Source organism: Cynocephalus volans, chromosome 13, assembly GCF_027409185.1.
Source record: "Cynocephalus volans isolate mCynVol1 chromosome 13, mCynVol1.pri, whole genome shotgun sequence".
NCBI classification, from domain to species: Eukaryota; Metazoa; Chordata; class Mammalia; order Dermoptera; family Cynocephalidae; genus Cynocephalus; species Cynocephalus volans.
In genome coordinates this window covers 92,737,679-92,750,826 of record NC_084472.1, presented here as the reverse complement: position 1 = coordinate 92,750,826, position 13,148 = coordinate 92,737,679, and the positions used below count along the sequence as shown (strand labels likewise).

Here is a 13,148-nt window from a genome sequence, read left to right as displayed (position 1 = left end):
TTGTATGTTAGATGGTGATGACAGCTTTGGAGAAAGAGCAAGATAAGATTGTGGAAAGAGGGAAGCTGAGGTGGGGAGACATGGACACGTAGAGTTTGAGGTGCACGTAAGACATTTCAGGGGAGATGAGTACACATTGTGAATCTGAGGAGTTATATCATCACTCAGAAGGTATTTAAAGGCACGAAACTGGACGAGATCACCAAAGGAATAAGAGTAGACCTAGAAGAGAATGTCCCAAAATTGAGTCCTGGGACAGGGAAATGAGCCAAGGAGATTGAGAAGGATTGGCTTGTGGGTGGGAGGAAACCAGGAGAGTTTCTCATTCTGGAAGTCAAGTGAACAGAGTGTTTCAAAGAAGAGGAAGGGATTAACTATTTCAGAGTTTAGAGGACAAAATAAATTTGCAAAAAACATTTTGGATTGAGATGAAAACTAACAATACTACTAAAAACACTCTAAAAGTTTTTAAAAACTTACTGAGCCATTTAAAAATTTGTTACCTTTTGAAAATTTGCTTAATAATTCCAAAATTTTAAGACAATGTACATTGTACATGAAATGTCAAAGCAGTTATCTTAATGTGAAAGTCTATAACAAAGCTTATCATACACAATGTGAGAAAAAGGCTTGAGATTAAAGAAAATAGCTCTCACTGTATCTGCCAATGAAGGACCACCTTCGGTTGACACGAAAGAGTTAAAAATTTCATTGTACTTAATTTGAGCTATTTCTTCGGCATGGGGATCCAAACACTTGACCTTGGTGTTACAAGGCAGCACTCTAACCAACTGAGCTAAGCAGGCAGCCAATTTGAACTAATTTTTTTTTTTCACTGACCTGGACAGATACCACGTTTATTTCACAAATACAGGGAAGATGGGTTGGGGGTGGAGGTGGGATCATAGGTGCACAGCTGCACACACAGTCGCCATCATTGGCCCACTCCCCACGCTGAGGATTCAGCCTGGACTGCAGAGCCTCCAAGTCAACAGGCAGTGAGAGGTGAGTGCAGGGAGGGCCCTGAACACCAAGCCCCCTGAAAGCTCCAGCTGTCCCAGGAAAACCAGCAATAAATAATAGTGGAGCACAGCCCCACCCACTCTGATCATCTAATCACCCATCTTCACACTGGAAGTCTGAGGACTGAGATGAAGACTTCAAAGAGGCCAATGGTGCTGCCAAAGATCTCCACAATGAGAATCTTGCCAGAGGCTGGGCTTCTGAGCATCAGCCAGGGCAGCCCCACTGCCCACGATGCCCATGCAGACACCACAGAAGAGGTAGGACAGGCCCACTGTGAGGCCAGCCCCAAACATGGAGTAGCCTGCATGGTAGTTTCACTGTCCGATGGCATGAGGGTCAGTGGCACTGAAAGGCTCAGCCATGTTGCTAATGACAATTGCCATGATGATGCCATAGATGGCCACAGCCTCCCAGAAGATGATGCTGACCAGGTTCTTGGTCTTGATCCTGCAGGCCCTCACCCCTCCTCCAGTGACTGACGAGCCAGTGACATAGAAGCCCCTGGCTGCCCCAACCACAGACAGGGAGATAGCCAGGCCAGCGCCCAGGGTCAGGAACGATGCCACACCAAAGCGGAAACCTAAGTCAAAAATGGTGTAGGAGAGTCCCACGACCAGGGCGTAGGCCCAGAAGGCTTTGAAGACCCCAGAGTACAGCAGTGCCAGCCCCAACCTGGCTGCAACGACAGTGGGGGTCAGATAGGTGGGGGCAAAGCTAAAACCACTCTACCCTGCAGCGACACCTGATTCAGCCACTGAGCTAATTTCTTGGCAAAAAATATAAATTGCTGTTAAACAACAACAAAAACCTATAGTGGCTGAGTTTTCTCCTGCTCTTATTTTTATGAATGTGAAGTAACTGGCTCATACTGACTCACGGTTTGTGAGTAATTGTCGTGTCTTATTCATGGAACACTATGTACTGAAAGCCTATCCTGTGCTAGGTACTGTTTTCCGTGTTGTGTATGCAGTAAAAAAAAGTGGGGGGGGGGGCAGAAAAAAATGATGCCTTTTTAGAGATAATGTTCCAGCAGAAGCAGACAGACAATATACAAAGACACAAATAGATACATCATGTGAAATAGTGACAAGAAAGGTGAAGAGAATGATGTTGACAGGGATGAGGTTGCGATTTTTCATCAAGTAATGGGGAGTAAGGGAAATGAGGGGGCAGAGCATGAGCAGAGGACAGAAGGAAGTGAGGAGGTGGGGAGCACTGCAGAGACCTGATGGGAGAGCATTTCAGGCAGACGATGGCAAGGCCAGAGGCCAGTGGGCTGGAGCAGAAGGGGTGAGGAGGGTGGACAGTCACCAAGTCACACAAGACCTGCTACCCCATGCAAAGGACTTCAGATTCTATTTTAAATGTGTTGGGATGCCCAAAGAAAATGTTCAGCCAAGCAGACATGATTTATGTCTTAAACACGCTATTCTGTGGGGAAGAGACAATGAGGGGCCAGGATGGAAAGAGAAATAAACAATCAGCCAGGCCAGGGTGGATTTTTCCAAGATGGATTGGATGTGGAACATAAAAGAAAAAGAGTTAATGACACCTTCAAAGGTGTTGACCTGAGCAACTGATGCCATTTACAAGGGACACTTGGGCAGGGAATAGGTTTTAGAACAAAAAATTAATATTTTATTTTTTGAACATATTAGTCTGAAATGCTTATTATACATCCAAGTGAATATATTCAATAGGCATTAGGATATGCATGATTACAGTCCAACAGCAAACTCAAAGTAGGAGATAATGCTTTTTGCACCTCGTCAGCATAGAGCTATTATTTAAAGCCGTAGGATTGGATGAGAACAGCTAAAGAGTGAATCAATAGAAAAGTTTTAAGAAAGGTTTAAAAACTGAGATTTTGAAATTTCTTCAAAATTTAGAGGTGGGGAAAATAAATCAGATCCAAAAAACAGAGCAAGGGAATTAGCCAGTTAGTTGGGAAAAAAACAGGAAACCATGTTATCCTGAAAACCAAATGAAGAATTTTAAGGAAATAGTAATCAACTATTGTGAACTCTCCCAAGAAGTGAATAATACATGAACTTAGAACTGATTTAATTTGGCAAACTGAATATCAGCGATAACCTCGACAAGAATAGTTTCTGTGGAGGTGTGAAGAGAAAAGAATAATTGAAGTGGGTGCAGGAGAAACCAGAAATGGAAGTGGCAAGAAGAGGGAGAGGAAAAATGGAGTGGTAGTTGCAAGAAAATGTGAAGCAAAGGGACTTCACTCAGCCCTTACTACTGACCTTCCGTCTCCAGGTCACTTTCTTATTTTGTAAGTCTGCTCCCCACAGTGTTAACTCTGATGAAATTCCACTCACTGCACGGACATGCTACCATACGCAGTCTGCTGCTGCAGCAAATCAGAACTGTACTTGTCTCTCCTGTTGACAGACTTCACAACCATGAGCTTCACTTTTACAAATTTCATTCCACAACTGTTCTGTATACCATAACTTTTAAAAAATAATGTGTATTTATGGATCAGCTCACTTAAATTCTAAGTCATGTTATGGATCGCTGATCTGTATATTAACCAACTCTATTTGTTTGGGTTGACTTATTTCTTTCTTTCTTTTTTGTAATTTAATTTAATTTTATCAATATACAATGTGATTGATTTTTGTGTCCCTTTACCAAATCCTCCCTCTCTCTCTTCCCTCCCATCAACCTCATATCTGTTCACTTGTCTTAACAACTTCAAGGAATTGTGGTTTTTGTGTCTTCTTCCTGGCCTAACCTCCCATCCCCCATTTGTTTGTGTATTTATTTATCTATTTTTGGCTCCTAGAGATAAGTGAGAACATGTGGTATTTCTCTTTCTGTGCCTGACTTGTTTCACTTAATATAATTTTCGCTAAGTCCATCCATGTTGTTGCGAAGGGGAGTATTTCATTATATTTTATAGAAGAGTAGTACTCCATTGTGTAGATATACCACAGAGATTTTTCACATCCTTGGTTAACTTTATTCCTAAGTATTTTATTCTTTTGGTGGCTATTGTAAATGGACTAGCTTTCTTGACTTTTTCTGCACGTTCATTGCTGGAGTATAGAAATGCTACTGATTTTTGTGTGTTGATTTTGTATCCTGCAACTTTGCTGAAATCATTTATCAACTCTAACAGTTTTCTTGTAGAGAATTAAGGCTTTTTGATATACAGGATCATGTCATCTGCAAACAGAGATGGTTTGACTTCATCTTTTCCAATCTGGATGCCCTTTATTTCCTTCTCTTCTCTGATTGCTCTGGCTAGTACTTCCAACACTATGTTGAATAGGAGTGGTGAGAGTGGGCATCCTTGTCTAGTTCCTGTTCTTAAAGGAAAAGCTTTCAGCTTTTCCCCATTCAGGATGATATTGGCAGTGGGTTTGTCATATATGGCTTTAATTATGTTGAGATACTTTCCCTCTATACTTAACTTATAGAGGGTCTTTGTCATGAATGAGTGCTGAACTTTATCAAATGCTTTTTCAGCATCTATAGAGATGATCATATGGTCCTTGTATTTGAGTTTATTAATATGGTGTATCACATTTATTGATTTGCACATGTTGAACCAACCTTGCATCCCTGGGATGAATCCCACTTGATCGTGATGAATAATTTTACGTATGTGTTGCTGTATTCTGTTTGCTAGTATTTTAGTGAGGATTTTTGCATCTATATTCTTCAAGGATATTGGCCTGTAGTTTTCTTTTTTGGTTATATCTTTACCTGGTTTTGGTATCAGGATGATGTTTGCTTCATAGAATGAGTTTGGGAGATTTGCGTCCATTTCAATCTTATGGAATAGTTTGTAGAGAATTGGTATCAATTCCTCTTTGAAGGTTTGGTAGAATTCTGCAGTGAACCCATCTGGTCCTGGGCTTTTCTTTGTTGGGAGCCTTCTGATAACAGCTTCAATCTCTTTTATTGTTATTTGTCTGTTCAGATTTTCTACATCTTCTTGGCTCAGTTTTGGTAGTTTGTGTGCATCCAGAAATTTATCCATTTCCTTCAGATTTTCAAATTTGTTGGCATATAGTTGTTTATAGTAGTCAGTAATGATTTCTTGTATTTCTGATATCATCTTTTTCATTTCTAATTTTTGTTACTTGGGTCTTCTCTCTTCTTTTTTTTAGTTAGCCTTGCTATTGGTTTGTCAATTTTATTTATCTTTTCAAAAAACCAACTTTTTGATTCATTGATCTTTTGTATTGTTTTTTGGGCTTCTATTTCATTAAGTTCTGCTCTGGTCTTAATGATTTCTTTCCATCACTAACTTTGGGTTTGGATTATTCTTGTTTTTCTAGTTTTTTAAGGTGAAGTACTAGGTTGTTTACTTGCCATCTTTCCTTTCTTCTGAAGTAAGCATTCAATGTGATAATTTTCCGCCTTAATAGTGCTCTTGCAGTATTCCACAGGTTTTGGTATGATGTATCGTTGTTTTCATTAGTTTCAATAAATTTTTTGATTTTCTTTTTAATTTCTTCTTGGACTCATATGTCATTAGGTAGAATGCTGTTTAATTTCCATGTGTTTGTATAGTTTCCAGAATTTCATTTGTTATTCATTTCTAGTTTTAATCCACTGTGATCTGAGAAAATACATGGGATAATTCCAATTTTTTTGAATTTGTTGAGACTTGATTTGTGACCTAATATGTGATCTATCCTGGAGAATTATCCATGTGCTGATGAGAAGAATAAATATTCTGAGGTTGTTGGATGGAATGTTCTGTAGATATCTGCCAAGTTCAATTGGTCTAGAGTATTGTTTAGATCTTGTGTTTCTCTGCTGATTCTTTGCCTAGATGATCTGTTCAATATTGACAGTGGGGTGTTCAGGTCCCCTGCTATTATTATGGTATTAGTGTCTATTTCCTTCTTTAGGTCTAATAGAGTTTGTTTTATAAATCTGGCTGCTCCAAAATTGGGTGCATACATATTTATGATTGTTATGTCTTCTTGATGGATCAATCCTTTTATCATTATGTAGTGGCCCTCATTATCTCTTTTTATGGTTTTTGGTTTAAAGTCTATTTTATCAGGTATAAGAATAGCCACTCCAGCTCGTTTTTAATTTCTATTTGCATGGTATATCTTTTTCTATCCTTTCACTCTTAGTCTATGTGTGTCTGTTCAGGTGAGGTGAGTCTCTAGAAGGCCGCATATAGTTGGGTCCACCTTTTCAATCCAGTCAGTCAGTCTGGGTCTTTTGAGTGGGGAATTTAATCCTTTTACATTAAGAGTTGTTACTGAAAAGTGTTGATTTACTCCTAGCATTTTATTGATTTTTGTTTGGATGTCTTAAGTGTCTTTTGTTACTTTCTTTCTGATTTACTGTTTGTCTTCTGTATATGTTGGTTTCTTGGGGTGGTAGATAAACTTTTTCTTTTTCTTTTTTTCTCTTCACTGCTAGCATTTTAATTTTAATAGTGGGTTTTGGGTTTTCTTGAGATTTTGTGGCAGTGGTGGTTATTCTTCATGTACCAAACCCAGTACTCCCTTGAAAATTTCTTGTTAGGGTGGTCATGTGATGAATTCCCACAGTTTTTGTTTGTCTGAGAAATATACTATTTGCCCTTCATTTCAGAAGGATAGCCTTGCTGGGTAAAGTATTCTTGGCTGGCAATCTCTGTCTTTTAGTATTTTGAATATATCATCGCATTTCTTTCTGGCTTTTAGAGTTTGTGATGAAAAGTCTGATGTTAGTCTGATTGGGGTTCCCTTATTGGTGACTTGATGCTTCTCTCTTGCAGCTTTTAAGATTCTCTCTCTGTCTTTGAGTTTTGCCAATTTGAGTATAACATGTCTTGGAGAGGACCTTTTTGGGTTGAATACATTTCAGGATCTTTGAGCTTCCTGAATCTGAAGATCTGTGTCTTTCCCTATACCTGGGGAGTTTTCTTCTACTGGTTGGTTGAATATGTTTTCAATGCAATCTCCTTTTTCCTTCCCTTCTGGAATATCCGTGACTTGGATCTTTGAGTATTTAAGGCTGTCTGATTTCTCTTTGATTTTCCTCAATGTTTTTAATTCTTTTTTCTTTCTTTCTTCTTCTTTTTTTTTTTTTTTTTGTCTGCCTGTGCTATTTCAAACAGCCCATCTTCAAGGTCAGAAATTCTCTCTTCTTCTTCTTCAAGCCTGCTGGTTAGACTCTCAGTTGTTTTTTTTTTTATTTTGTTGAAAGAATTCTTCAGCTCCACAAGCTCTGCTATTTTTTTTTTCAGGGCATTGATTTCCTTGTACATTTCTTCTTTCAGATCCTGCATACTTTTCCTCATTTCATCGTGTTGTCTAGCTGAGTTTTCCTGGATCTCATTTAGTTTCCTTAGAATTATCACTCGAAATTCTTTGTCAGTCATTTCAAGGGCTTCTTGTTGTATAGGATCTAGAGCTTGAGAGTTATTACTACGCTTTGGTGGTGTATTTTCTTGATTTTTCATATTTCTGGTATCTTTCCTTTGGTGTTTAGTCACTGTGGCAGGGGATTTCAAGGTCCACTTGCTCAATTCTATTGTTTGGCTAGGATCCTGCTGGGACTGCCAATTTGGTATGGCTGCCTCAGTGCCTGTGGGAGGGAGGCTTGGGCTTCTCTGGGCCGTGGGGACTGGGCTGGGATGGGAGACCAGCAGCGGTGCCTACCTGCTCTGGTGCACAGGTGTCTCGGGGCACATGGTGGCAACTCCCATGATGTATTCATTTCTTAAAATATGAACTACTTGCAGGAAAAAACCACTTTTCTTACCTATTCATTGTCAGCATCCAACACAATTCTGCTTACTACTAGGTACCAACAAAATTTTATCAACAATCGTTGAAGTACATTAAGAACTTCTGTTCATCCCAATACCATTAACAGAGTGAAAATCAAAGCCACCAAGTAGAAGACAGTATATTGCCCATCCACCCCAATCTGAGAAAGAACTCCAATTTTCTAATTTTCTCTCTAAAAAAAATTTTTTTTTGAGTTTTCTCTTTCACTTTGGAAAGCTGTTTGAAATATCTTTTAAAACTGATCATATACATATCCAAAGAATGAGCAATTCTACTTCTAGTTATATATGGAAGACCTGAGCATATTTGTTCTCCAAAAGATATAACAAGAATATTCATTGCAGCACTATTAGTAATAGCCCAAATCTGGAAACTGCTTACATGTTATCAACAGTAGAAATGGTACTAGAGGTCAGTAGAGTGGTTACTTTTGGAGCAAGGGTAGGTAAATCTGGAAGTGGGTAAGAAGCATGCAAGTACATTATGATAGACACTTTTTTTGTATCTAATACTTCAATAAAGAATTTGCATTAAATAAAACCAATTTGACAAATGGATGAGTTCTTTATTTGAAGAATATCTATTACTTCTTATTTATACATGGCTTAGAATTGACCTTTCCAAAGTTCATTCACTCAACATATAGTGATGTCCCATCTACCTGCTATGTGCTGGACACTGCACAAGGCACTGGGAATACAGAGGTAAACAAAAAAGGTATAGTTCTCTCTCTCTTTGCACAGTTTACAATGTAGTTTCTTTGTTTTGAGCAAAAGAACATTAATGTCATCATTTCCAAACAAGTCTGGACCATAATTCATTGAAGAAATGTTCTGTGATTCATTTTTTTGTGTGTATTCCTTTCAACTGTTTCCTTGATCAGGAAGTCTCTGTATCCAGGGACTTCACATGTAAGAATTTATATGTAAGAATTTCCTGTTAATCTCTAGATATTAAGAATGTCAAATTTACTGGATTCTAAGTTATCTAACTTTGACCACATCTAAGCTCTGTGAAAGGATAACATTTTATTGAAACCACATTTCTTCTGAGCCTGTTTGTTGATTAGTGAGTGATTTGCAAAAGTGCATGCTGTACGTTTTCTTCCTTAAGACTTATGTGAGGCATTATTGGTTCTCTGTATTTCTCTTGGAAGGACACAAAAGGGACATCATTATCTACTCCCCTATCTTTAAATGTGAGAAGCATATGTCCAATTATATCTAGTGCTTCCTCTTCATTGTTCTGTATGAATAATTAACCTTTCTAAGTGCTGACATCAAAAGGTTTTGAGTCCCCCTTTTCTTCCAGGGGAAAAATAAAATGAAGAGCAGAACGGATGCTTCTTTAGAGTTTTCTTTGTTAAGAAAACTCACTTTGAAAGATAGTTAATAATAAAATATGAGTATTAGAATCTCAAATGTTGATACTGAAAATTAGTGTTTTGTTAATTCTTTGGTGATAATGATTTTATTATTAATGTGGGCTTCTCTAAAGTAATAATGTTCTCTAATGCAATCATTTAGAACAATATGGTCACCAATTTACTTTCATTAGTCACATGGGAACACTATAAATCAATTTATATGATCTTTGCAATTGAAACTCACTGGATGCCAGCTGCGTTAATTTCTGTTCATTATCATCCTTTTAAATCTCATTCTTTCTGTAAGTAAGGTATGCACTTTAGAACTTTTTTTTATAGTTTAAATTGTTCTGCTCATCCTCCTACAGGTCTCCTACAAAGGTTTTTGCCTCTCTAAATTGATTTATAATGTAACCTTGAAACAAGGAGAAGCATTAGTCGACTGCTGTTTTAATAAATGGCTTGTCAGCTATTTTACAACTATGATTATTTCTTTGGCTAGAGAAATTTCTACATAGCAGGCCTCTGAATCCCTAATTATTTCAAAGATTAGGCTGGACATTCTTGATCACCATCAATCTTCTGTGCAAATAAATACTTGACTGCTAGATAGAAAATAGCTTTCATATGTCTGTATATTTTGATTTTGTCATAAGCTTACTAGTCAATTTGGGAAGTGGAAAATATAATGAAATCATTTTACATTAACCTGTTAAAATTCTGTCCTCCTCTCTGTGTATGTTGACTTATTTTGCAACATAGAGTTAATTTATTTTAAGAAATCATTAACATTTTGGAATGTGAGTTCTGTACAACTCTTAGCTTCCCCAGTGAAATTTGATTAAGCTCACTTTTCATTTTTTTCCCCCCCAATATGCACAACTGCCATTTCAAAATAATTCTTATCTTAAACTGAATCATCATGTAGTTTCTTCTTCTGGCTACTCTTCCTCCATTCCTGGTTCCCATCTCTCTCAGTCACATCACAATCCATTCACTCCACCAAGCTGAAACCCCGAGGATCCTGCTAGATGTTTCCTCCTCTTCCTCTCCCCGCACATCACCATTGTCTGATCATTTTATCTCAACATTTCCTTATTCTTCTCTCTCCAATTGTGCCTTCTTCTGCTTCTGATGTTTCTTGCTTGCAAATTGACCTTTCTCCAGTCTTTTCCTCTCCCCTGTTTCCCATATGTTAGTCAGATAACAGTGTTTTGATGTAACAGGCAAATCTGAATTTATTGCTCTTCTGATAAACTCATTGATCTTTAATGCATATTTAGTATATTTGTTTTATTTATGCTTTTTACTTCACCGTGTTTCTTGAAAATGAGCTCAGTTCTTGTAATAAAAACAATAAGCAATTTAAAAAAAAAAACCACCTAGAGTTCTACATTTAATGGCCTTAGGTTCTAAATACGAGAAATCAAAGCTCCTAAAAGGAACAGTATACAAGTTCCTGTAATACAAGGTCCCTACCCACATCTCCAGTCTTTTCTCCTCCAGCTCTTGCCTGACAGGCTATTCCCGGCCTGTTCAACGTGCTTTCATGCTTCCAGGATGGTGTTCTCGCTATTTCCTCTAACTGGAATTCCACAAAGTGTATTGTTTTCTCAGGCTAACATAAAATACCAAAGACTGGGTGCCTTAAACAACAGAAATTTAATTTCTTGCAGTACTGAAAGCTGGAAGAGTAAGATCAAGATGCCAGAAGGTTTGGTTTCTCCTGAGTCCTTTCTCTTTGGCTTGCAGATGGCTGCCTTCTCTCTGTGTCCTCACATGGCCTTTCCTGTGTGCATGTATATGCATCCCTGGTGTCTCCTGTGTGCATCTAATTTTCCTCTTCTTAAGAGGACACCAGTTAGATTGGTATAGGGCTTCTAACTACCTCATTTTAACTTAATCACCTCTTTAAAAGCCCTATCTCCAAATATAGTCACATTCTGAGATACTCAGAGTTAGGACTTCTGCATATGAATTTTAGGGGATACAATTCAGTCCATAATATGCTCTTTTATGCTCCCATAGCAATTTCTTTTTCAAAGCAGTCTGAAAATGTGAATGTATTTCTTTTCTTTCTTTCTTTCTTTCTTTTTTTTTTTTTTGGTGACTGGCTGGTAAGGGGATCTGAACCCTTGACCTTGGTGTTATAACACTGCACTGTAATCAACTGAGCTAACCAGCCTGCCCCATATTTCTTTATTATCTAAACAACAGCTAAAATAACCACCTATAATCCTCTTGAAAGTCAAGGCTATGGTTTTAGCAATAGTGTCCTAAAGTCACTAGTGATAGTAATAACAATAGCAATCAAAACAATAAATTAATAGATAATGTATCTCTCTGTTATCTTTTACTATATTATCTCAAAATGATCCATTTATCACTTGCCAGCACCATTCAATTTGAATAGACTTTTGGAACTAAAAAGTGTCCTAGAATTATATTCTAAGAAGGTACCCTTTAAATTTGCATCTTGCAATCTTATAATTCAAGATGTCACTGGTTAAATATTTACAAACCATTTTTGCAAACCATACATCTAATAAGGGGTTAATATCCAAAATGTATAAGGAACTCAAATAAGTCAGTAGTAAGAAAATAAATAACCTGATGAAAAAATGGGCAAAAGATCTGAATAGACATTCCTCAAGAGAAGACCTACAAATGATCACAAGTATATGAAAATATACTCAAAATCGCTAATCATCAGAGAAATGCAATGAGATATCACTTCACACCTGTTAGAATGGCTATTATCAAAAAGACAAGAGATAATAAATGATGGTGAGGGTTTGGAGAAAAGGGAACCCTTTACACTGTTAGTGGGAATATAAATTAGTACAGCCCTTATGGAAAACAGTATGGAGGTTCCTTAAAAAATTAAAACTAGAACTACCATATGATTCAGCAATCCTACTTCTAGGTATATGTCCAAGGGAAATTAAATCAGTATGTAGAAGAGACATCTGCACTCTCATGTTCACTGCAGCATTATTTGCAATAACCAAGACATGGAATCCACCTAAGTGTCCAGAAAGGGATAAATGGATAAAGAATATGTGGAATATGTACACAATGGAACACTATTCAGCCTTCAAAAGGAAAGAAGGAAATCCTGTCATTTGTGACAACACGGATGAATCTGGAGGACATTATGCTTAGTGAATAAGCCAGGCACAGAATGATAAATACCACATGACCTCACTTTTATGCAGAATCTAAAAAAGTTGAACTCATGGAAGCAGAGAGTAGAATGGTGGTTACCAGGGACTTGGCAAGGGTGGAGGGGTGATGGAGGAGGGGTGGGTTTCAAAGATGTTGGACAAAGGACACAAAGTTTCAGAAATAAGAGCAATACATTCAAAAGATCTTGTGATGACTATAGTCACCAATATAACAAGTATATAACAAGTATTGCATTCTTGAAAATTGCTGTGAGTAGGTTTTAAGTGTTCTTGCCTCAAAAAAATATGCGAGGTAATGTATGTTAATTAGCTTGATTTAGTCATTCCAGTTTATATGTATTTCAAAAACATGTAGTACATGATAAATATATATATAATTTTTGTCAAATAAAAAAATAATTTTAAAAATTTGCTTCTATCTTGTCATTCAAGATGCTTTTGGTTATAGTACTCAGCGTGTGTATTTATGTGTCTCAATTCGTACTTGTAAAAGATGTACCTAGTGGTCTGAGGTATCACCCAGTCTAGAGGTCAGAAGACACCTATTGTTGGACCTGAATCACATCTACAGACCAGGAAGATGGGCCATCTTGAAGGTCTTCACAATGCAGATCCAGACAAGGGGTTATTCACTGAGTCCCACACTCACTTACTACCTCAGAAATGAAGCAAAAATCGAGAACTTGGTAAAATTCTTAAAATTTACAAATATTCTTTGCATGTTAGTTTTATTGCAAAAATATCTGGCAATAGAAGACTGCTAACATTTGTAAGGAAAACTTTATCTGGGGAAAA

The 13,148-nt window shown here is 37.4% G+C and overlaps 1 pseudogene; it reads right to left on the bottom strand.

Moving 5' to 3' along the window:
• Positions 1-1,112: 1,112 nt before the first annotated feature.
• Positions 1,113-3,469, bottom strand: LOC134361727 (V-type proton ATPase 21 kDa proteolipid subunit c''-like; annotated as a pseudogene).
• Positions 3,470-13,148: the final 9,679 nt, after the last annotated feature.